At 49.9% G+C, this 22,031-nt stretch overlaps 1 protein-coding gene across 2 annotated transcripts in view; it reads left to right on the top strand.

Moving 5' to 3' along the window:
- Positions 1-596: 596 nt before the first annotated feature.
- Positions 597-22,031, top strand: part of UCN3 (urocortin 3) — a 32,461-nt gene continuing 11,026 nt past the window's right edge. Inside the window, exons 1-4 of one of the 2 annotated variants that reach the window (XR_001138340.1) lie at positions 597-624; positions 7,345-7,460; positions 12,628-14,385; positions 15,349-16,229. The gene's annotated coding sequence lies outside the window, so the exon portion shown is untranslated. Of the gene's footprint in view, positions 625-7,344; positions 7,461-12,627; positions 14,386-15,348; positions 16,230-22,031 lie in introns of those variants that run through there. The other variant, XM_012664930.1, reaches the window with a different exon arrangement.

The raw sequence follows: 22,031 nt of genomic DNA on the forward strand, positions 1-22,031 counted from the left end.
TGTAATAAATTATCTCACAAGCATATTATCAAATAAATATAAATAATGTAATATCAAAATCCTGTAGTATACTATCAAAATGTAATTTTTAAAAATTACAGATTTTTGCCCCAAGATGCATCTGCCTTAGGGGCAGTGGAGTTCCCGGGGAGATCGTGCCGAATGAGATGGAGGGTGACGGGAGCAGCCACGGGACAGGGACAGTTAGGATCTGGGCTGTTCTCGGGACAAGGGCGCCCTGCTTTGGTGCTGTCCCCAGCAGTTGCCCCACCTGGGAAGAAGGATGGGGCGGGCTCTCCATCGTGGTGCTGCCCCACCCTTAATCCCATCCCAGCACCGCTGCACCTGGGGAAGCAGGGAACGCTGTATCAATCCGGGAATTCTCCACCGAGGCATGATGGGATTTAGAAAGTGACCCAGAGTGACCTAAGGGCAATTATTATGTCCTTAGCTTGAATCTGCATGGGGGGGGGGTGTTCACCCTGCCCCCCAGGTGGGCTTCCTTAGAGGGAGCTCTACATGCAGCTTGAATTTTGAGGACACCTGTTGATCATGTGATAACATCCCACACCTCGCGAGAGCCCTCCCCTCCCACAGGGAGGGGCCTCCCCGTAGGACCGACAGGTGAGTGGACTCCGAACCACTCGCACCCACTCGCACCTGACTCTGTGAAATGCTGAGGGAACATCATACCTCGGGGCATAAACAGTAAACGACTCTAGAGCACAGGGAAAATAGTCCATCGGATACACCAGCTTTGCTCACTCTGCCGTAATCTCCATCACCAATATTGGCTGGGACAGAAAAAAAAAATGAATTTACAGGCCGGGGCCCAGCACACCAGGGCATCTCGGCAAACTGCGGTCTTTGCTGCCATCTCGTGGTCGAACTTTGGTATTGCAGCAGCCCGGGGTCCTGGGGGAGACCATCCGCGTGTTAAATCAGAAACACCTGAGAGGCAGCAGAGACCCAGCTGTGTGCAGTTGTGTGGGCGGATCTCAGGGTTTCTAACTTAATCCCGACAAGAATGGCTGGCCGCTGAGGGCCCCTAAGCCAATTTAGGAAGGCCACTTTAGCTAAAGTGTGGAGGGCTGGCCTGGAGACAGAAAGACCAGCAAGGCTTCGTTTTGGTGACGCAGGGCAGCAGTGACGAGACTTAAACACGGCTACGTTTCTGGCTTAAAGCGCTAAGGGGGCGACGGTATTATCAAGCTATCTAGAGGACACGGGGGAAGAAGATTCACGAGGCCCGAGGAACAACCACTGCAGTTGTGGGCGGACCGAGTTTGAAGACCCTAAAGGACGCTCAGCTGGGGAGGCCCAGTGGGCAGCGGGATGGGCAGAGCTCAGGGTCAAAGATTTGACTTGCAGATTGTGCACCCGGGTAATGGATTTTGCCCCAAGATACGCTTAACGTAATTTTTTAATTGTCATATTCATTATGTAATAAATTGTCACAAGTACATTATCAAATAAATATAAATAATGTAATATCAAAATTCTGTAGTATACTATCAAAATGTAATTTTAAAAAATTACAGATTTTTTCCCCAAGATACATCTGCCTTAGGGGCAGTGGAGTTCCCGGGGAGATCGTGCCGAATGAGATGGAGGGAGACGGGAGAAGCCACGGGACGGGGACAGTTAGGATCTGGGCTGTTCTCGGGACAAGGGCGCCCTGCTTTGGTGCTGTCTCAAGCAATGGCCCCACCTGGGAAGAAGGATGGGGCGGGCTCTCCATCGTGCTGCTGCCCCACCCTTAATCCCATCCCAGCAACCGTTGCAGCTGGGGAAGGAGGGAACGCTGTATCAATTAGGGAATTCTCCACCGAGGCATGATGGGATTTAGAAGGTGACCTAGAGTAACCTAAGGGCAATTATTATGTCCTTAGCTTGAATCTACATTGGGGTTCAGCCTGACCCTTGGTGGGCTTCCTTAGAGGGAACTCTACATGCAGCTTGAATTTTGAGGACACCTGTTGATCATGTGATAACATCCCACACCTCGCGAGAGCCTGTCCCCAGACTGGACCAATAAAAGGAAACAATCCGAGACATCAGAGTGTGAGTGAGCTGGTCTGTCTCGTGGAGACAGACCTGTTTTGTTCTAAGATAAAGAGCTGCTCAGAGCTGGGGGTGGTGGCATCTCACGCCTGTAATCCCAGCAATCTGGGAGGCTGAGGTGGTTGGATACTTTGAGCTCAGGCGTTCGAGACCAGCCTGAGCAAGAGCGAGACCCCGTGTCTACTAAAAATAGAAAGAAATTATCTAGACAACTAAAAACATATAGAAAAACTTAGGCATTGCGGGGCATACCTGTAGTCCCAGCTACTCGGGAGGCTGAGGGGGAGGATTGCTCGAGTCCAGGAGTTTGAGGCTCCTGTGAGCCAGGCTGATGCCACGGCACTCTAGCCCGGGCAACACAGTGAGACTCTGTCTCAAAAAAAAAAAAAAAAAAAAAGCTGCTCGTGTGAAACTGCCCCCTGCCTGGGGTTACTCCCTCGCGTTGGCCCTGCTGGTGCTTTTTGCAAGGAAGGAGCCAGAGGACCGGATCACAGTGTGGACTCGGCACTTTGGTGTGTCTGGTCATTCTTCGGCCAAGAGCCCACCAAGCGCAGACTGTAGCCGGGACAGGGTCAGGACAGCACAAATTGCCCAGAGAAGAGGGAGGCCAACGCGTGCCGAGGCAGAGGAGCAAAGGGACGCTGGAGGATGCGTCCCCATAGACCAGGGTCACCCGGGGAGGAGGGTCCGTCAGTCCTTATTGTCACTAGAGTGTGCTTTGCGGAGGGGCGGAACCTTTTCAACATGCGAGCTGGGAGGTTCGAGAGCCCCAAGCGCAGACCCGCCTCAATGGGCAGTGTCGCCTACAGCCCGGCGCTCTGATCGGGGTGAGATCACTGCTGCCTGTGGCAAAGGACAAACAGGTGACACAAAGAGCAAGGTTTTTGGTTTGGCCCTTTTAAAGTATACTTAGTGCTGATGAGGATACGGTGAAATAACTGCTGTAACAACATAAATCAATATTAACCATTTGTACAACCATTTTGCAACATATCAAATGTTTACATCGTTCGACATAGTATCATAATTCCAATTCTGAGATTTTTAAATAATCTATAATACGGAAAACACTGTACGTTTATCTCAGCTATTTATAATAGGAAAAAACTGAAACTGGATTTTACGGTAGAGGAACCGTGAGGGGGGCAGGCTGTGCTGGAGTGCTCAGGTGGGAGCTCCAGCCGGGTCTAACCTCCGGGGCAGAGGGGGGACAGCTTGGTGACCGGCTGTCCCTCCTTGTCCCTGTCACTCCTGACCCTTCAAAGCAATGAGGATAAAACCAGGTGCAATTAACTGAAAGCTCTCCGTGTGCCGGCAAAACGGGACATTTCAACGGGTGCTCGTGGAGGCCGCTGGGTTGGCCTGTGACCCGCAAACATGTTGCCCCCTCTCTGTCGGGGCGCCCGCCCGTCACCACCACCCCGCCCGTCACGCCTGCTTCGTCACTGCGGCGCGTCCTAGAGCAGTTTCCTAATCCGGTTCCCTGACCACACGTGGAGAGGATTCAGGGGGTCCACAACCACCTTCTTACTAAGCTTTAACTGAAAATGACGTTCCTTTCCGTGTGAACGCAGAAAACAAGGCAGAGCGACTTTCACAGTGCCTGTGACCGACCAAGAGAAGGAGCAGATATCTTCCTCCACGCAGCAGTCACGGCGTCCGGACGTCGCTTACCCTCACCAGGCCTTGAAAGCACGTCTTTGTGGGCCTGCCGCGACATCTTGCTGTTCAGCAGATTGACAAAGAAGCTCGTGCATCACCCGACGACAAACACGCTTTGTTCGCTGTTGCGGGCGGCGGAATAGTGGCCTCCCAAAGACGTCCGTGTCCCAGTCCCAGGAGCCCATCAGTGTGTTTCCTATGGATCTTGAGATGGAGAGACAGGCCCGAGTCGTCCCAGTGGGTCCCGGCAGGGGCAGGCAGGAGATCGGGGTCAGAGGGGAGGTGACGACGGGAGCAGAGGTTGGAGCCACTCGATTCCAGGCTTTGAAGATGGAGGGAGGTGCCCTGAGCAGAGGGACACAGGAAGCTTCTGGAAGCTGGAAAAGGTTTCTTCCCTGGAAGCTCCAGAAGGAACACAGCCCTGCCGACCCATTTTGGATTTCTGACCTCTGAAACTGTAAGATGATAAACTCTTGTTACTTTAAGCCACCAAATTTGTGGGCTTGTGTCAATGGTGCGGGGCACAGCCTCTCCCACGGGCCAAAGCTTCCCCCCCGCCCGCAGAAAACTCAGGTGAGCAGAGGAGGGCTGTGCGCTTAGCAGGTCCTCAGGCTGGTGAGGACTCAGACCATCCGATGCTTCACCCTCGCTGGGAGCCTCATTAGCCTGGAACCGGGACCATCAGCAGATAGACAAGCAAACACGGCCACGAGGCGAGGCAAACACTGTCCAGCCGTTTGCTGAGGTTTAGGGTGGAGGCTCATGGCCGACAGGTGGGGGCTACCCAGGCAGCAGGTCGTCGCCAATCCTCCCCAGGTGAGCACGGTTGACAGTCCCTCTGTGTCTCAAAGGGACTCAGTGGAAGAAAGCCTGGAGATGCACCAGCGGCTGCCACCAAGTGCCGCTGTCTGTCTTGCTGAGGAGCGATCGCTGACGCTGAGTCCACGTGTGGGGGGTCCAGCCACACGGCCGCAGCACCTGGCCAGCAGGGTGGGGCGAGGGGGGGAAGGTGGGGATGGAAAGGTGGAGAGACAGAGAGAAAGGACTGTTCCTACTGTGACATGGAAGTTGGAGAGCAGAGCTACGAATAAATGAGAGGGAAGGATAAGGGAACAGAGACAGACAGCTGCCGTGTGAAAGGAGAACAGCAGAAATCAGAATTCGTCTTGTTCATTTTAGAGAAAAATAAAAACCAGAGAGCAGAGACGCCCGAGGTCCCACGGCTCATGAGGGAACTTGGGCTAAAACTCAAATTTTCTGAGCTCCATCCCGGGTGTCTCTCCACCTCCTCAAAGAAAATAGAGGGAAAGGAGGAAAGGGGGTGATGAGAGAGAAACGAGAGAAACTAAAGAGATAAGTAGAAATAAGAAAAGAAAGATTAAGCTGGGAAAGGGGTGGAAACAAATAGAAAAAAATCATCACCAAGATTGATGCTGATTCGAAAGTCCATCTGCACAAAAGAGCCAAGAAAATTTTGGAAAAGAACAAGATGTGGAACTAACTCTCCAGATTCCAAATCTCCTAGAGCCATTGCAACCAAATAGTGTTGTTAGAACAGTGACCGCAGACACGCCAGTGGCACAGACGTGGGGTCCAGAAACAGACCGGCGCGTGTACGTGGAATTCATACGTGGCGAGGATGTGATTTCGGTAGGTGGTGGCTGCACGGGACGGAGGGACCAGGCGATGAACCAGCACCAGCGCTGTGGGCCACACATCTGAGGGGGAAGTTCAGTCAAATCCATAATTCACACTGTCCCCCCCAAAATCAGAGGCGGACAACCTCAACAAAAATGGCACCGTTAGGCGATATTCTGAAAGTATTAGAAGATCTGGGGGGGCCTCGTAGCCAGGGCACGCGGAGCAAAAGCCAAAGGGGACAAGGTTGACACTTCTGCCCACGTTAGGACTGAAAACCTCTGCTTTGTCGCAGGGACCACAAATACAGTTAAAAGTCAAGGACTAGACCAGGAGAAATGTCGCAATTATCTAGCAAAGCACTTGCAGTCATAAAAGATAAAGAACTCCTGAAATCAATACAAAAAGACAAAAAACAGAAAAAAAGGGCAAAGGATTAAGAAAGCAATTTGAAGAAGAAATAACGTGCAATTAACGTACGAAAAGTAGATCAACTTCACTTGTGATCACGTTAGGTCTGTCTGGACGTTCCCTGGTCCTGGCTTCCCAGTGCCAAGGGTGAGTCCTGGGACCGAGCTGAGCCGAGGACGGAGTGATCACACACACAACGCCACCCCACACAGGCAGTTCATCACAGAAAAGGAAGAAAGTACACAAAGTGAAAGTAAAGAAGGAAGCTACCCAAAGAGCAACTACGTTGCAGAGAGAGGAACGGGTCAGTCCCCACGAGTGCAGAGAGAAGCTGAGGACGCCCAGGTGGTTTCCTCGTGTTGTCCTGGTCCGGGGGAGGCTGACGGGAGGTGTGGGATGTCACCAGGTGATTGTCAGGTGTCCTGCGGTTTCCTGCAGTCCCTTCTCCTGACCGGTCCCGGCTTCTCCACCCCTAGGAACCTCCCTCCTGGCCTGTACCCGCCGCCTGCAGACCTGATCCCGCCTAACAATCAGGGAGATGCCTGTTAAAGCAAAATGAGATATTCACTCCCCAGCCTGGCAAGGGTGTTGTTTGACGACATGGCGCATGTGGAACTTGCACATTCGCACCCAGCTGGCGAAAGTGCCCTGGGTACAATCACGTGGAAGGGAAAATTAGTGAAATCTATGGAAGCTAAATTTCTGAATGTCACTTTCCTGCTTAGGCAAATGAATGAATGACTCGTCACTCCTGTAGGAAAGAGAATCGCTTTGCATGTCAGCCTGGGGGGCTGGGCAGGAGAGGACGCTGGGGTCTGTTGGGGTCTCGGCCACAGCGGGGATCAGAGAGGAAGGCACGGGCAGGGCCAGTGCGGGCGCGGGGGTCGGGGGAGAAGCCGCCCCCTGCCCACGCTGCTTCCCTCCCCTGCGGTGTTTGATGCCAGACCCCTCCGGCTCCCAGACGGGGAAGGCAGCTCCGTTATCTCACTCTCCAAGCTTCAGGGAGGAATCTGTTTCGGGTTGGGGAGTGAGGCAGTTAAATTAGCCGTGGGGTCACTCTGTGCTAAGTGAAAAATTTGACTCAGCCGGGCACAAGAGACGCATGTCATTAATCACGGCAGGGTCCCCACACGCCCGCCGAGTTCCTCGCCGACCTCCCTCCCATGAGCTGATTCATTCTTCCTCTCATTTCTCTGGGCAGAGTTGCCAGGAAGGGCACACCGGGGGCCCAGGCGGGGAGGAAGGTCCCTTAGGTGTTGGTTACTCAGGACGTGGGAAGATTGCCGAGGTGGACCGACCTCCTGCGCTGTCTGGATCCTGAAGGAACTGGGGGACGAGGCCAGGCCAGGCAGGGCCGTGGTGAGGCTGAACACGCAGAAGCCGGGCGGGTGGAGGCGGCCTCGCGTAGAGTCAGGGGTTCGAGGCCCTTCATCACTGGCCTCCCAGGAGGACCTGTCTCTGGGGCCTTTCTATTTGGCCCCGGCCTTTAAACCTGCATCCCAGGGTTTTCCCATCATGCCTGACTCTGACCCTCTGTGTTGCTGAACCCGCTTCCTGTTTGTGTTCCAGGGTCACCCCCCGCTCCTGATCGAGTAGCAGTGATGCCTGCCGTTCACTGAGTACCAGCTACGCACCTTCCATGATTGGAGCCAACTCCCGGTCTCTGACTTCAGGGGTAAATGACGGTAAATGCCAAGCCCTGTCCCCCCTGGACAGCTGTGGCTGGTGCCACCTTACCCAAGGGTGTGCCTCAGACTCTCCAGGGGCCTTTGTCTTAAATACACCTGGCAGGACCCATCAAAACCCTCTGGGATTCAATCTTCAGGGGTGAAGGGTAGGCACTCCCCAGATGGTGTGAACTAAAATAAAACCTTAAGCCCCCCGGATGACTGAACAGACCCCTTCTTGGCCAAGGGGACCCCAGAAATACCCTAAAGCTGAGGTGCTGGCCATGAGAAGGGAGGTCAGACAGGCCCCTCCCTTCCTGGAGATGCCCCTTGTAACTCATTCACCGGCCGGAGGCTACGCAAGGCAAAGCTTAAACCACACCTGCCGGTCCTCAGTTTACTTAGTAGATCTCTGAGTCTGAGTATGTCGGTGGCTTGTCTCTGATTGACAGACATCCTTAACTTAAAACATTCCAAGCCTTTAGACAAAGCTTCACTACTTTAACCAATGACAAATCAAAGAATCTTTAAACCCACCTATCACCTATAACTCCCTGCTTAGAGGTGTCCTGCCTTTTGGGGACAAACCAATGTACACCTTCCACGTACTCATTTATGACTTTACGAGTGATTCCTGTCTCCCTGAAACGTATAAAACCACACTGTGACCCAGCCACGGCAAGACCACTCGCTCAAGGCTTCCCGGGCGTGGCTCTCAGGCCATGGTCACACATATTCAGCTCAGAATAAACCTCTTTCAGTTATTTTGGAGTGTGGGTTCTTTTCTATTGACAATGGTTGGGAGGACGACTTGCTGGACAGCCGCCAATCTGGACTCTGGCGGCCACCCTGGCTTTGGCCAAACTCACTGCACGGGAAGAAACCGACTCCTCCTGCCACCGCGCCTCTGCAGTAGCCCCCGTCTGGGTACCCGACGCCTTGGGCTTGTCCCTCGATGTTCTCCCACAGAGAGAGACTGTAACTGGGGCTGCGTCCCAAAGCGGAAACACAAAGCGTCTGCGCTGGAGCCTTGGAGAGCGCCACGCCCAGCACGCAGAAGAGCTCCAAAGCGAAATGCTAATGGCAACCAAAACAGGATTGTTCTGCCCCCGGGTTTCATGGTAATGAGGAAGCGACCTGTGAATCAGCGAACCGAGGGGCGGGAAAGGTCACAGCAAAAGGGGGCAGGATCCATCACCTGGCGGCAGCCCCCCACCCACCAGTGTCTTTAATGAAGCGTTAAATATGAGAGCAATTAAAAGAACAATAATAGCTGAGCTATTGTGCGGGGGAAGGACGTAGAGGAGATGAGGAGGTTCACTCATACACCAAGCGAACATAAAGGATTGTTCTAAACATGGAAGCCGCCCACTGAGCTAAGTGTTAAGGGGCAGCGGAGAGGGCGGCGGGTGAGACCCATCCAGGGCTTCAAAGACAGGCGGGTGTGCATGAGAATCCCAAGTCCTGCCCTCTCTGCCTATGAGATCTCGGGCAGGGACATAGACGCTTTATCTGTAAGTGGGAAAAATAACTGTCTACGCCACAGGGCAAATGTCATGTTAGTAACCTGACAACTCAGTTTCGTAAGGAACTATAATAAAAATCACGTGAGTAAACACCTGTCTCAGTGCCCAGCTCCGGGTAAGAGCGCAGCAGATGGCTGATGATCGCCGCTGTGACATCGACGTCCTCTCTGCGTTTCCACTTCCGGCCCCTTGACGGACGCCAGGCAGGGGCTTCCTCAGCCGGAGTCTCGTTTCCTACACAAACAAAAAGGGAAATACCGCCTCTGACCCCAATCCTACTTAGGTCTTTATCCTCCCAAAGGGTTAAGACGTGGATCCAATATCCAAGAAGAAAAGATATCGTCAATCTAGTGCGAAAATTGCGTTTTCAGGATGCCATAGGGATCACCATTCCCACCTTTATGTATTTTCTAGCAATAAGACGTGAACCGTGCCGAACCAACACTAAAAGGTTACAGCCCCTCTGAAAGGGCCCAGCAGCCAGAGACAGGAAGAACTGGGCGAACATTTAGAACACGTCCCCAATAAAATGCAGTCATATGCCGCTTACCGACAGCGATACGTTCGGAGAAACGCGTCGCTAGGCACTTTCGTCGTTGTGCAAACATCAGAGGGTGCACGTACACAGACCCAGACGAGAGAGCCCGCCAGACACCCAGGCTCCACGGCGCGGCCTGCTGCTCCCGGGCGACCTCCTGCACAGCGTGTCACTGCCCTGAACGCCTCAGACCGCTGTGACACAATGGTGTCTGCGTATCTGGCACAGAAAAGGAACCGTAAAAATATGGTGTCTTGTAGGACCACTGTCATATACGTGGTCTGTCATTGAGCAAAACGTCATTAGGTGGCAGGTGACTACGCCACTCCTGGAGAAGAAAGACGAGCACCTAGAAGAGAGGACAATAAGAACACTTAAGGAGACCAAAGGAAAGCACACAAAGAACCTCAAGGCGGTTACCAAAAAACATGTTTCTAATTTTAAAATAGAGCCCATATATGAATTAAAGAAGAGCACAGCAGAGAGCCCCGGGTTGGGTGGCCCCGGGTTTCCCATTCCCAGGGGTGCCAGGAATCGGATACCCTCTGAGCCACCGTGTGGAAGAAACGAAGCTGAGGTTCTGAACGAAGCCCTGGCTTGTGCATCGTCATGGACTAAAGCTCTGAGTACAATTTTATTTGGTAAAATAGTTTCACTGCTTTAAAAATAAAAGTGAGGAAGGGAGATATTGACGACCACAGAACAACCCGATCGCCTATTCCTTTGAACTTGCAACGCTGATTTCTTTCTCAAGGCCAAAGCGAACGACGTGTAAGTTTACACAGAGGGTTGTCACTCTTGGGAACTCGTTTTCCTCAGAGGTGTTAAATTTAATAGACTGAAAAACACAACGGTTCACACGTATTGCTTACGTATTTACGGAGCGTCTACGCCATGTCCTGGATGCAGTGGTACGAAATGCAGGGTGCCCTACTGCGTGGGGCTTAGATTTTTAAATAGAGTTGAAAGGAAATAATGAAAATGTGTCCACACTGAGCAAAGAAAAGATGGGACGTCTTCCCACAAAACTTCCAAGTCTCAGAGTGGGACCCTCCGCAGACCAGAGGCTCTAACAGACGAGCTTACTTTTCTTATTGCCCAAAACACCGACTTTAGAAAATCCTAATTCCAGCGGCGTTTGGAACTGGAGCCAGCCCCGGACAAGACAGTGAGCTGACCTGGGTGGTCTCAGGCAACGCTCGGCCCCTCCTCCCCTCCTCCCGCCCTTCCCCGATGTGCTTTGTGGCGTCGCCTCCTGGCACGACTGTCAAAGACCCCTGCCTGCGATGGTTGCTGGAATTCCTTTTGCCCTGGCATTTGGATCTACATCCGGGTTTCCTGAAGACCGAGAGCCTCTAGCCTCAAAACAGAAGCCCCGAATATCGCGACTGCAGCCCCTAGCTGAGGACCGGGTGCTGCCTCTGCAGGGGTCCTGTGCTGGGCACACAAAACCCCGGTACGAGCACCCCCACATGGCCAGGCTGGCTGCACCCACCCCCTGCCTCCCTCCCGACGGCAGTGATGGGCACTGTCAGCAAAGCCCAGGACATGATGAGTCTCTCTGTTCCTCGGTGATCAGATTTGACTCTGATTTGATTTCAGATGCGGAGAACACAGATGAATCACTGTTCTGGGCTTAATAGAATTGACGTCCCTGTCTCCTGGCCACGTTCTGACAGCAGAGGGGGTGGGCAGAGAAACCAGGGGGCGGCCCCCCATCATGGACAGCAAGACGGACGTCAGGAGCTGCCTTCCTTCCTGCCCGTGTTCAAAACCGCAGCCCCGAGGGGAGCTCGGTCCCTGCTCCGCCAGAGACACCTAAGGCCGAGGTCTGTTTTGGTGACCAGGCTGCCCCGCCACTGCCTGCCCCGCCACCGCCTGCCGTTTCTCCTCCACTCCAGCGCACCCCTGTTCCTGTGGCCTCGGCTTCTGGCCACCTAGGAACTTACTTAGGGATATTAGGTAGTATGGTGGGCCAGAAAGCGGGGCTCTGCCCTGCGCCCCCAGGAATGACACCTGTCAGGCCGTGGGTCTGCCCTGGGAAAGCAGGACTCTTCGTGGGGAAAGACCAAATGGCTCATAATATGGGAAATGACCACAACGTGTGGAGAATATAAAAAGACGGTGGCTACCAATGAATGCCCACCCCACCATAAAACCCAACAGCAGACTGTGTCCTCCCGAGAGAGAAGAGGCCTCTCCAGACTTCCCCAGACCCCTGCCCTGGCTCCTGTGCTGGGCCAACTCTGAGGAGCCCTCAGAAATGCCAGGGGACATTCACCCGCTCACTGGTGTTCCCATGTGGACATCTCAGCAGTCTCAGAGATCTCTCCGAGAGACCATCTCCACGCTCATCACGTCCATTGTCACCTCTACAAAGAATGTCTCTTCTCCCATCTTCCCATGTTCGAGTCCTGCATCTTGGTCTGGTTCCGACGGGGCTGGGCACCCACAGCCCCCGCGCCCGTCCCTACCACTGCCCTCTTCAGCCACGCCGCAATCGTGTGTGTGTCCGGCACCACCGCCATGTTGTAAGCTTCCTCCCGTCTCCGTGACCCTAGAACCTCCCGCAGTACCCAGGGCAGAGATTCCCTTAGGAAACGTTTGTAGGGGACTCGGTCCTGCTCACGGTCACTTGGATGACCAGTTCATACCGGGTTGCTCCCCACCGAATGCCACGGAGTTACACCGGGGACACAGGCGGGGATTCTGGGCCTCCGCTGCCGTTCTCCAGAGGAAGAGAAGAAATGCGTCTGGTCCCCTGCAGGAGTCAGGCGAGCTGTAGCTTCCATCGTGACAGGGCTCAGGAGAGGGGTGAGGCACAGTCCCCCATCACCCCCGGCCCTGAATGGGGACTCGCGTCTGGTCTGGCCCAACACGGAGTGGCCATGCGACAATGTGGCAGGGGGTGAAGAGTGCACCTGGCCTTACTCCGCCTGGCGGGGCCGAGGATAAAGGGCCACCCGCTCCCTCAGGCTCTGCCCCAACGCACCTGCTCCTCCCCTCCTGCCTCCGTCGCTAAAACACCCTTAAATCCCGTCCTCCCCAGAGGCCATCCCGGGACCATTATATGGTCTCAGTCACTGTGTCTTCACATTCCTTTATGGTGGTTCAATTGCAGTGACGGCCCCAGTTCTTCTCTACCCAGCTGTGGGCTGGCGACACACTCGGCTCAGCCGTGGGACCTGCCTCGGCTCCAGCGGGACGTGAGAAGACGGGATGGAAGCAGAGGCTGGGCACGGCTGGGCCCGGGCAGGCCTTCCCGCTGCTCCTGCCGTCCACACACGGGATGCACGGGGAGCCGCCCCAGCCAGCAGTCACCTGACACCCAGACCCGTGGCCCATCCCAGCTGGGACCAGAAGAACCTCCCACCCTCAACTGCTGCTGCAAAGAATTGTGAGTAAATACGTGGTTATGATTTTAAGCCAACTGGGTTTTGGGGCGTTACATGACACTATTTATAAAAACGGATAATTGTTCATATTCATCAACATTTTGTTTAATGTTTGAATTACATTTTCTTCCGATTATATTTTCCTCGCCGTTTTTCTGGTTTTATTTCCATCTCCTGTGCATCCCGTCTCCTTGAGAGTGATGAAGCCACACCCCACGGTGTCTCTCCCTTCCCACCACCTGCTGGAATTAACAGGGGACCTGACACAGGGTTTCGAAAGAAGAGCTCACGGGATTATCGGAAGAAATAACTTGTGAGCTACAACTACTTACTTACGATCAACGAGTAAGCCCCAGTAGACTTCGCTGCCTTAACCGTCAATGCCTCCCGGAGTTATTTAGAGCATCCACTAGGAGAGACAATGGTTAAGGAGAAAATTGGAGCTTTACAAACGGGCAGCACTGTTTCTCAGACCTGTGAACCCAAACTTACCAATCACTCCTATTACAAAAACTAAGAAACCCAAAAGGTCACAAAAGGTATCGGGAACTAAAGTTCTTCTTGAACATTCAGCAGAATTCCTCGACACCCGGTTGCTCTGGGGTCCCGTCTTCAACATCATTTTGTTTCCTTTCCCCAAATCCGGCAAATTGATTGGATTCCTGGTGAGACAGTCCTCCCTTTGCTCATCCACCCCTGACTAACGTGTGACCTTTTTTGACGGAATTGTTGAAAGCCATTAGTGGTTTTATTGCCTCTGATTGCCAACATTTGCCAATTGTGCTGTGACATTTATCAAGCTCCTGTGTGGCTGGGCGAGGAGCACTTCCGGCGTCGGTTTAAACTCCGCAAACTAATTGTCCTTAATTAGAATCAGCTCAGCTCCAACAGTCCAGGCTAATCAGCTACTTCACGGGTTTGCCATGGAGTCTGCAGCAGAAAGAAACACAGAACTAGTTGGCATTTAGCAAAGTGAAAAGGTACTGAACTTTCAGAAAAGGAAGTCATTTCTCTGATAAGATTCGGGGGACTAAACCCCACTGGCAGTCCAGGGCGCTGGCCCAGGCGGTGGCTTCCTGAGGAAGGGGTGGGTGGCGGGACTTTGCTTTAACCCTGAGGATCCTTTGTCCCTGTTCCCTTCACCGTCACCTTCGTCACCGGCTATGTCCATGTGTAAGATGACATTTGATCAATCCACGGCCTGAAAGAAGAAAGGCATTTAGGTCACTGTGAAATCGTGGGGAGGCTGACTCGCTCCTTGGAGAAACCTCAGCCGATGGCTTCATTACTGCTCAGGTAGTTTCAGGAAAGAGGCTTGCCTTGGAAGTCAGGAGGTCTGTATGGACTTGGGCAAACCACTCCATGCCTTAACCTTGGGCTCCAATTACATCTTCAGTAAAATCGGGACCGTAAAACCTTACCTGCTTCCACGAACGAAGTTTAGTGCAGATGAATCTGCCCAAGATCTCCCCCAGGACCGAAAGGTACGAGCCCCATAGATTTTACCTGGTGGCTGTCCCAACTCCGTTCTTCCTTCCTTCCTTCCTTTCTTCCCTCCTTGCTTCCGTCCTTGCCCACTTCTGGGCCAAGCATCCCACCAACCAGGCACATTCTCCTGGCCACCTCTCTCCACCTCCTGCCGCAGGTATAACAGTTTACCTCTGACTCACTGCACCTGTGTCGGGCCCCTTGGTGTCCGTGGCACTGTGCTATGTACCAGGAGGGTGCACATCCTTCTTCCTTAGCGATAGCATCTTACCCTATTCCTCTACCTCCTCTTCACCACCCCTTTTTTCTCCAACTGATAACCCCCAAGTACTTCCTAGAAAGTCTCTGATCCTCAGTGCCAAGCCCATAGGTATAACTCGTGCTTCTTTCCCTGGTAGACATTTGCTCCTAGGAAGTTTCCTATCCACACCTCCACAGACAGCTGCCCGTGCCACCCCCACCCCCACCCACAGGTGTGCTCTCCAGCATCCTGGCTCATCCTTAAGGGACAGACCCCGAGGTCACATGACCCAGAGGAAACGGGCGTGGAGCCATTTGGCAGCAATTACAAGGTCTAGAAGTAGGGGGCATGGACTTGGGCCTTTGTAACCTCAGATTTGGTAACGAGTTCTTAAATGTGACACCAAAAGCATAAGAAATAAAAGAAAAATAAATTCTATTTCATTGAAATTTAAAACTTTTATACTTTAATGAACACTATGAAAAAAGTGAAAAGACAGCCTAACAGAGTGGGAGGAAATATTTGCAAATCAGAAATCTGATAAAGGGCTTATCTCTAGAATACATAAAGAACTCTAGCAGTCAGGACTGTCCGTCACACCCATAGGCACCAAATAAATATTTATGGGAATAAATGGCCTTCCCAGAAATTCAAATTTCCTTTGAAATATGAAATGCACTTTAAAAAGAAAAAACCATCATGTTCCTCTTCCAAACAGGACCATCATCCAGCCCTATAATTTTGAAATAGCAAATGGCAACACTGAACATCTCTGAACCACTTCCTTTGTTGAAAACTGCAACGTATTTATTACTGACATTTAAGTTTTTCTCCCACATACTCCCCTCTTGCAAATATGTCTGAAGAAACTCCGTTTCAGAGACCCATTTATCCTCACTGACGTCGGGTTCTCCCCCGCTGCGCCCCACAGAGGTGTGCTGCAAAGGTCAGGCCACCGGAGCAGAGCAGCTGACGACCAAACAGCCAGGTGGACACAGAGCTTTCGTGCGCGGTTCGTCAGCGTGAAGAGAGAGACGAGGGAACCAGGCGCCTTCTCCAACACGCAGCAAAGAACCCAGAGAAGAAAGGGTTTTTGTCTGGGACTCTAGATCCGTGGACACAAAACAAGCCAAAAACGGTCATCAGGTGGCACCTGAACAGGTGAGCACAACAGGATGACGCTCATCAAACGGCCAGAAACCAGAGCACTCAGGGCGTTCCTGACTCATGCAGGAAGGTGCGTCCTCCTTCCACTTAGCACTGCGCTGGGATAAAAGGCATCGCCGGAGTGAGTGGCAGGGCCTGAGTCTCATCAATAACCGTGCGCTGTAGTGGGAACTTGTCATTAGGGTCCCTTTGAGAGCCTGACCCAACCCAAGTATTTAATGAAACCCAAACTGACCTTAAAACAACCTTTCCTTAATTTGCACAAGGTCTTTCCCCACAGAGCACTTGGCTGATATGAAAACAGAAAATGCCATTGCTCATCTCCTGTAATATCTACTGTTGACAACAGCAGTTCTCAAACTCTTAGTCCCAGGATCCCTTTTCGCTCTGAAGACGACCCCCAAGAGCTTTTGTTAATGTGGGTTATATTTGTCAATAGTTACTATAATCAACATTAAACTGGGAAATTTTTAAAATACATGTGATTTTGTGATTATTCATAAAAGTATTGATAATTTTCTATCATTAATCATTAATTAACGTATCATTGATAGGATGATTAATACATTAATGACTTTGTATACTAATACATTTTACAATAGCAATAGCAATTCATTACCTAATAACATCAATAACATTTTTATGAAAAATAATTATAGTCTCAAAAACAAAAACTAAATTTGGTGAGAAGAGTAGCATTTTCTTGTGGTGTCACAAATCTTTTTAAGGTTTAAAAGGATTCTTTTTATAAATATTGGAATCAGTTCCTTTATTAGTTACGTGATTTGTAAGTCCTTTCTCCTAGTCTGTCTTGTCTTTCTATTTCTTTATTAGTGAACTTTGAAAAGCAGATTTCAATTTTAGTAAAATCTCATTTATCAATTTTTTTAAATAGATCATGCTTTTGGTGGTGTATTTTAGAAATTTTTACATAACCCAAAGTCACAAAGAATTTTTTCTTGTGTTTTCTTCTAGAAGTTTTATACTTTTAGGTTTTACATTTAGTTCTATGATTAATTCTGAGTTGATTTTTATATGTGGAGTAGTGTATGGTTTACATATGGAATAGTGTATGGTTTATAAATGGAATAGTGTATGGTTTATATATGGAGTAGTGTATGGTTTACATGTGGAATAGTGTATGGTTTATATGTGGAGTAGTGTATGGTTTATATGTGGAATAGTGTATGGTTTATATGTGGAGTATTATATGGTTTATATATGGAATAGTGTGTGGTTTACATGTGGAATAGTGTATAGTTTATATATGGAGTAGTGTACGTTTTATATATGGAGTAGTGTATGGTTTATATGTGGAGTGGTATATGATTTATATATGGAGTAGTGTATGATTTTGAGTAATTTTGTTGTATATGGATATTCACTTGTCCCAGCACCATTTGTTGAAAGATGTTCTTTTCCCATTGAAGTAACTTTGTGTATCTGTAAAAAATCAATTGGCTGTGTACGTATGGATCTATTTCCAAACTCTTTATACGGTGCCCTTGGTCTATTTGTTGACCCGTAACACCCAGTACTATAGCTTTATAATACATCTTTAACTTAGGTAGTGCATGTTCTTAAAGTTTGTTTTTCTTCACGAGATTGTTTTATTATAGCTATGCCAGGTCCTTTGATTTTTCAGATAAATTTTAACATCAGCTTGCTAACTTCTATAAAATACCTTATTGGGATTTTGATGGAGATTGCATTGAATCTATAGATCAACTTGGGAAAAATTTATTATTTTTAAAAATATATTTCCTAGTTCCGTCTACAGAAAGGGCCTAGCAGTATTGATACCGCAGTAGCCAGGAGCACACCTAGCGCCCCCACTCAGTACTGTTCTAAACACCATCTCCCACTGAGAGGACCACAGCCCCTTGGGGCAATGTTTGGTTCCAAGCCTCAGGTAGGGAAAGCACAAGGGAGCCTGGAACATCTTCTTTTACCACAAACTAAGGAGCTGGGTTTTTTTAATCCAGTAGGGACACGTCAAAGGACACAGGAATTAGCCCGAAGGTCCAATGGGACACATCTGGAATAATTGGAGAATTTAAAAAATATATAGTCATGGATTATAACATGTGGAATTTTTAATAATCCATAATTCCATAGTAATATTCAGAAATTAGACAGAGACAGAGAAAAGAGACAAAGAGGAAAGGTGAGAGGGGAGCTCTTCTCTACAAAAGAATGCCAACCAACAAATACAGAAGGAATTATAAAATTAGAAAAATCATCATTTTGCAAACCCCAATGTTGTGATTTATTTAATCAAATGTCAATAAAAGCTAAAGCTATTGGGTGAAAGCCTATCGGGAAACAGGATACTCACATGCTCTCCAACTATCGACAGGTCGCTTGTTAACTAGAAAGGAGAAAAGGTACCTTACAATGGAGCCCTCTCGCAAAAACCATCTTAAGCGAGGGATCAAAATTAACATCACTGGTAATGAAACAAACTGTGATCACACAGTTCGTAATGTGGTGTGGCGCTGTTGCCGAAAACACTTAGCCTTGGGAGAGACAAATACAGGTGTGGGGATTCTAGAAGACAGCTGACCTGGATTCTTCATTTACACACACACACACACACACACACACACACACACACACACACACGCCAGTGTTCATTGGACTCTTACTTCTACTTTTCTGGAAATAAGAAATTTTTGAAAATAAAAAAATTGCTTTTTAAAAAAGCATATGAAGAGTCCTTAGGGCAACTTGCTTGTTTTTCAAAGGGGAATGGCGTCCCCTCCTGGGAGAGCACCAGCAAGGCGGCCATGTCTTCAACAACAACGTTTGGATGTTTGAAACAAGCCTGGGAGAGAAGGATGCTCGAGTCAGAAATAAACAATGAATGACCGTTTGCGGAAATCTCATTTTCACTCCCGAGCTGCTTGGAGAGATGCCAGGCAGGAGCGATGTTCTCATTTGCAGCTCGGGTTCAGCCCGGACGTCTCTGCATCTCACACGGACAGGATGTCTGCGAGCCTCCCGCACACACCGGGACCTGCTCACGCACCTGCTGCTCACAAAATGAGCTTCAACCCTCCTTCCTGGGGAACTCGAGGACCTGCAGCCCCGGTGAGCTGCCCACCAATGCGGAGTGTGAAATGAGCATGGCGGTGTGGCTGTCCCCGTGACACCAAGTGGGAAAATAAGCCTCAGATGAGCAGAGAGAGAAGTAGACTTTTTAAATGTTTGAAGATGCATTTCAATGGGAAGGAAAATAAAAGGCAGAATATAAGATACCTATGCCATGTAGCCCACATTTCCTCAGTTGCTCCTGTCCTTGTCTGAATAACCTCTAGAGCCATACCAGGGCCATCCCTGGGGACGTCTTACAGGAACTACTGGACAGAACTTGTTCATTTCTCTGCTCCCAGCCTTGCGCTGTGGTAACACGGATGTCCTTCCCAAAGCTACTGACCCTAAGGGGACCAAGTGACATGGTTTCCATCAGTTTTTACTGGGACAAAATCAAGCTGTGTTCCATGAAGAATAAGAAAGCCGATCACCTCTAATCTCGAGGGCTCCCTTCCCATCTAATTGTGTGATTTCTCAAAGTAGTCTTCAGAAATATTCTTGTAATAAAGCCCTCCGTGGCTGCTTCCTACGGCTGCACTTCTCACCTGGGCTCCGTGGTAAAATGCAGATTCCGGTTCAGTAAGTCTGAGGTGGGAGCTTCTAACCAGTCCCCAGCGATACCGATGCTGCCGGTCCGGAGACCACACTTTGAGTAGCCAGACCCTGGAGTACTCAGTACTAAGTACTATAGTGTTTAGCACCTGTGTTTCTCACACGTAGTCGATGTCGATAAATATGTTTTGAAGGGATGACTGAATTTATTGAAGGTTTCTGCCATAGTAGAATTTTTTATAAAACTTTATTAAGACATCTGCCTTTCATCCTACTGGTCTTCTGCTTTCGCCTTGGAGCTATGAGACTGGGGCATTGTTAGGAGGAAGGACTAGCAAAAGGTTGTGAAGGAAAACATCTGTCGTGGAGACAGCTCAGTCCTTGAGGGCCAACCGTTCTGCCAGAAGCCCATATGTCCGACTTACATGGCTTCCATCCCTACCTCCACAGCGATTGCTCGACAAAGTACAGATTTATTCATTGTCTATTCTCCCCTACTCTTAGAGCACACACACACACACACACACACACACACACACACACAAGTGCACTCCTTTTACTTTAAATTGCTCCTTCCTCTTTACAATGGAAACCAACTTTGCACGATTTTACACCATCAAAAGCAAACTGTTAGTGGTGCGACTGCCTTCTAACCTAGCCCTGGACTGTCACAGACCGACACAAAACCTTCCCCCTGCCTTGATTGGGAGAGATAGAATGTAACCTCAATGTCATCTGACTCCCTACGCTTGTCTTTTTGAATAAATATCTAATAATCTCTCATTTTTATTTCATTGTAATAATCTTATCTTCAATTATAGGCTACACGTCTAAAATAACCATTCACTCTCAAAGCAGAGTTGTTTTCTCCTTGTGGTCAGAAATGCAGAGTCACCAGCGAAAGTCAAGACCCCTGGGAGCGTTAGTGTCCAAAAGACAAGACCACTGGCAACGTCAGTGTCGGAGAACCAAGCTCCCACGAGAACCTGCATGCAGCCCTGTCTAAGTGATTTATTAATAACACATCTGTGCCTGTTTCCTCTTCTGAAAAAAAGAAGAGATTGAACTAGATTATGAGGTACCTTTTAGGCTAAATATTCTATGTTTCCAGAAAAGTTCACAAAAAACGAAATCATTACCACCCTGCTAAAAGCGAGAAGTCAAGCAAACCAAAAATCAGGGGCAATAAGAGAGAACTGAAGAATAAAGATGACCATAATACTCTGTGTTCCTGTAAAATTGCATCAAGTTCTTACAATACTATCTTGACATCGACCTTGTCAAAAAAATAGGAAAGTAGGCCAGGTGCAGTGGCTCACGCCTATAATCCCAGCACTCTGGGAGGCCAAGGCGGGGGGATCACTTGAGCTCAGGAGTTCGAGACCAGCCTGAGCAAGAGCGAGACCCCCATCTCTACTAAAAGTAGAAAAATTAGCCAGGTGTGGTGGCGCATGCCTGTAGTCTCAGCTACCCAGGAAGCTGAGGCAGGAGGATTACTTGAGCCCAGGATTTTGAGGTTGCTGTGAGCTAGGTTGATGCCACGGCACTCTAGCCCGGGAGACAGAGCAAGACTCAAAAAAAAAAAAAGAAAAAAAAAAAAAGGAAAGTTTACACCATTCTACATTTTATAAAACAGAAAACAGAGAACCAGAGAATTTCTGTGACCGAACCAAATAGCCAAGCTAACAACCGAGGTAGAGGCGGAAACTGAGTCTCCTGTTTCCAAAGTAAATCCTCTTTCCTATAAATCCAGCTTTCTTACGATTCTCCAACTTCTTCTTCCTATTTTTTTTCTTTACTGCCAAGCTAAGATGCTGAGAAAATAATTATGTTGTTATGTGTAAGTGCTTTGAGCACTTGGGGGAAATGAGCTTTATAAATACAAGCCATTTCTATTCATCTATGAAGCCGATCGGCTTTTCCTCCTCGCCCTGGCCCTCTGCAGGGTATTTCAGCCTCTAAACAACATTCGAATGCTGGATCCATGAAAGACACCGATGGCTCCCCAAGGCCAGGGTGAAGTGCAAGCTCAGCAGCTCACTGCATTTACACCTCAGCAATGGGTAGGGAGGGAAATCATTGTCTGCTGGAAATGACACCCCAGGGTTTTGCTCACTAATCCTCCCCCAGCCTCTGTCCAAGACTCTCTCCAACCCTACTCCAGATGCAGGCAGAAGCAGTTTCCAGGTCGTAAAGCGAACGTGCTGCTTCTAGAACTGCTCCTGCACAGCTGCCCGCCGCGCCCATCCGGCGTGGACCCCGTCCAGGCTACGGGAGGCCGATGCCAAGGCCAGCCCAGCGTGGGCCAGTGGGAACCGACGAGCACGCTCTGTGTGGCCAGGGGACACAGGCTCCAAGGACAGCCACCGAAAGACGCTTCAGTCCCAGTGAGGTCTGGCTCCGGGAGGAGGGTTTCTAGAGAGTTCAGAGGAAACAGGACAGATCTATAAGAAGAGAAGCCCAGGTTTGTCGTCTGTCTCTAAACCCCAGGCAGATAGGCAGTGATTCTCAGCCGGGAGCAATTCTGTCCCAAGGGGACACGTCTGGAGACGTGTTTGGTTGTCACGAATGGATGGGGGGCGGATA

The sequence above is a fragment of the Propithecus coquereli genome, unplaced genomic scaffold (assembly GCF_000956105.1).
Source record: "Propithecus coquereli isolate 6110/MARCELLA unplaced genomic scaffold, Pcoq_1.0 Scaffold94, whole genome shotgun sequence".
Classification (NCBI taxonomy): domain Eukaryota; kingdom Metazoa; phylum Chordata; class Mammalia; order Primates; family Indriidae; genus Propithecus; species Propithecus coquereli.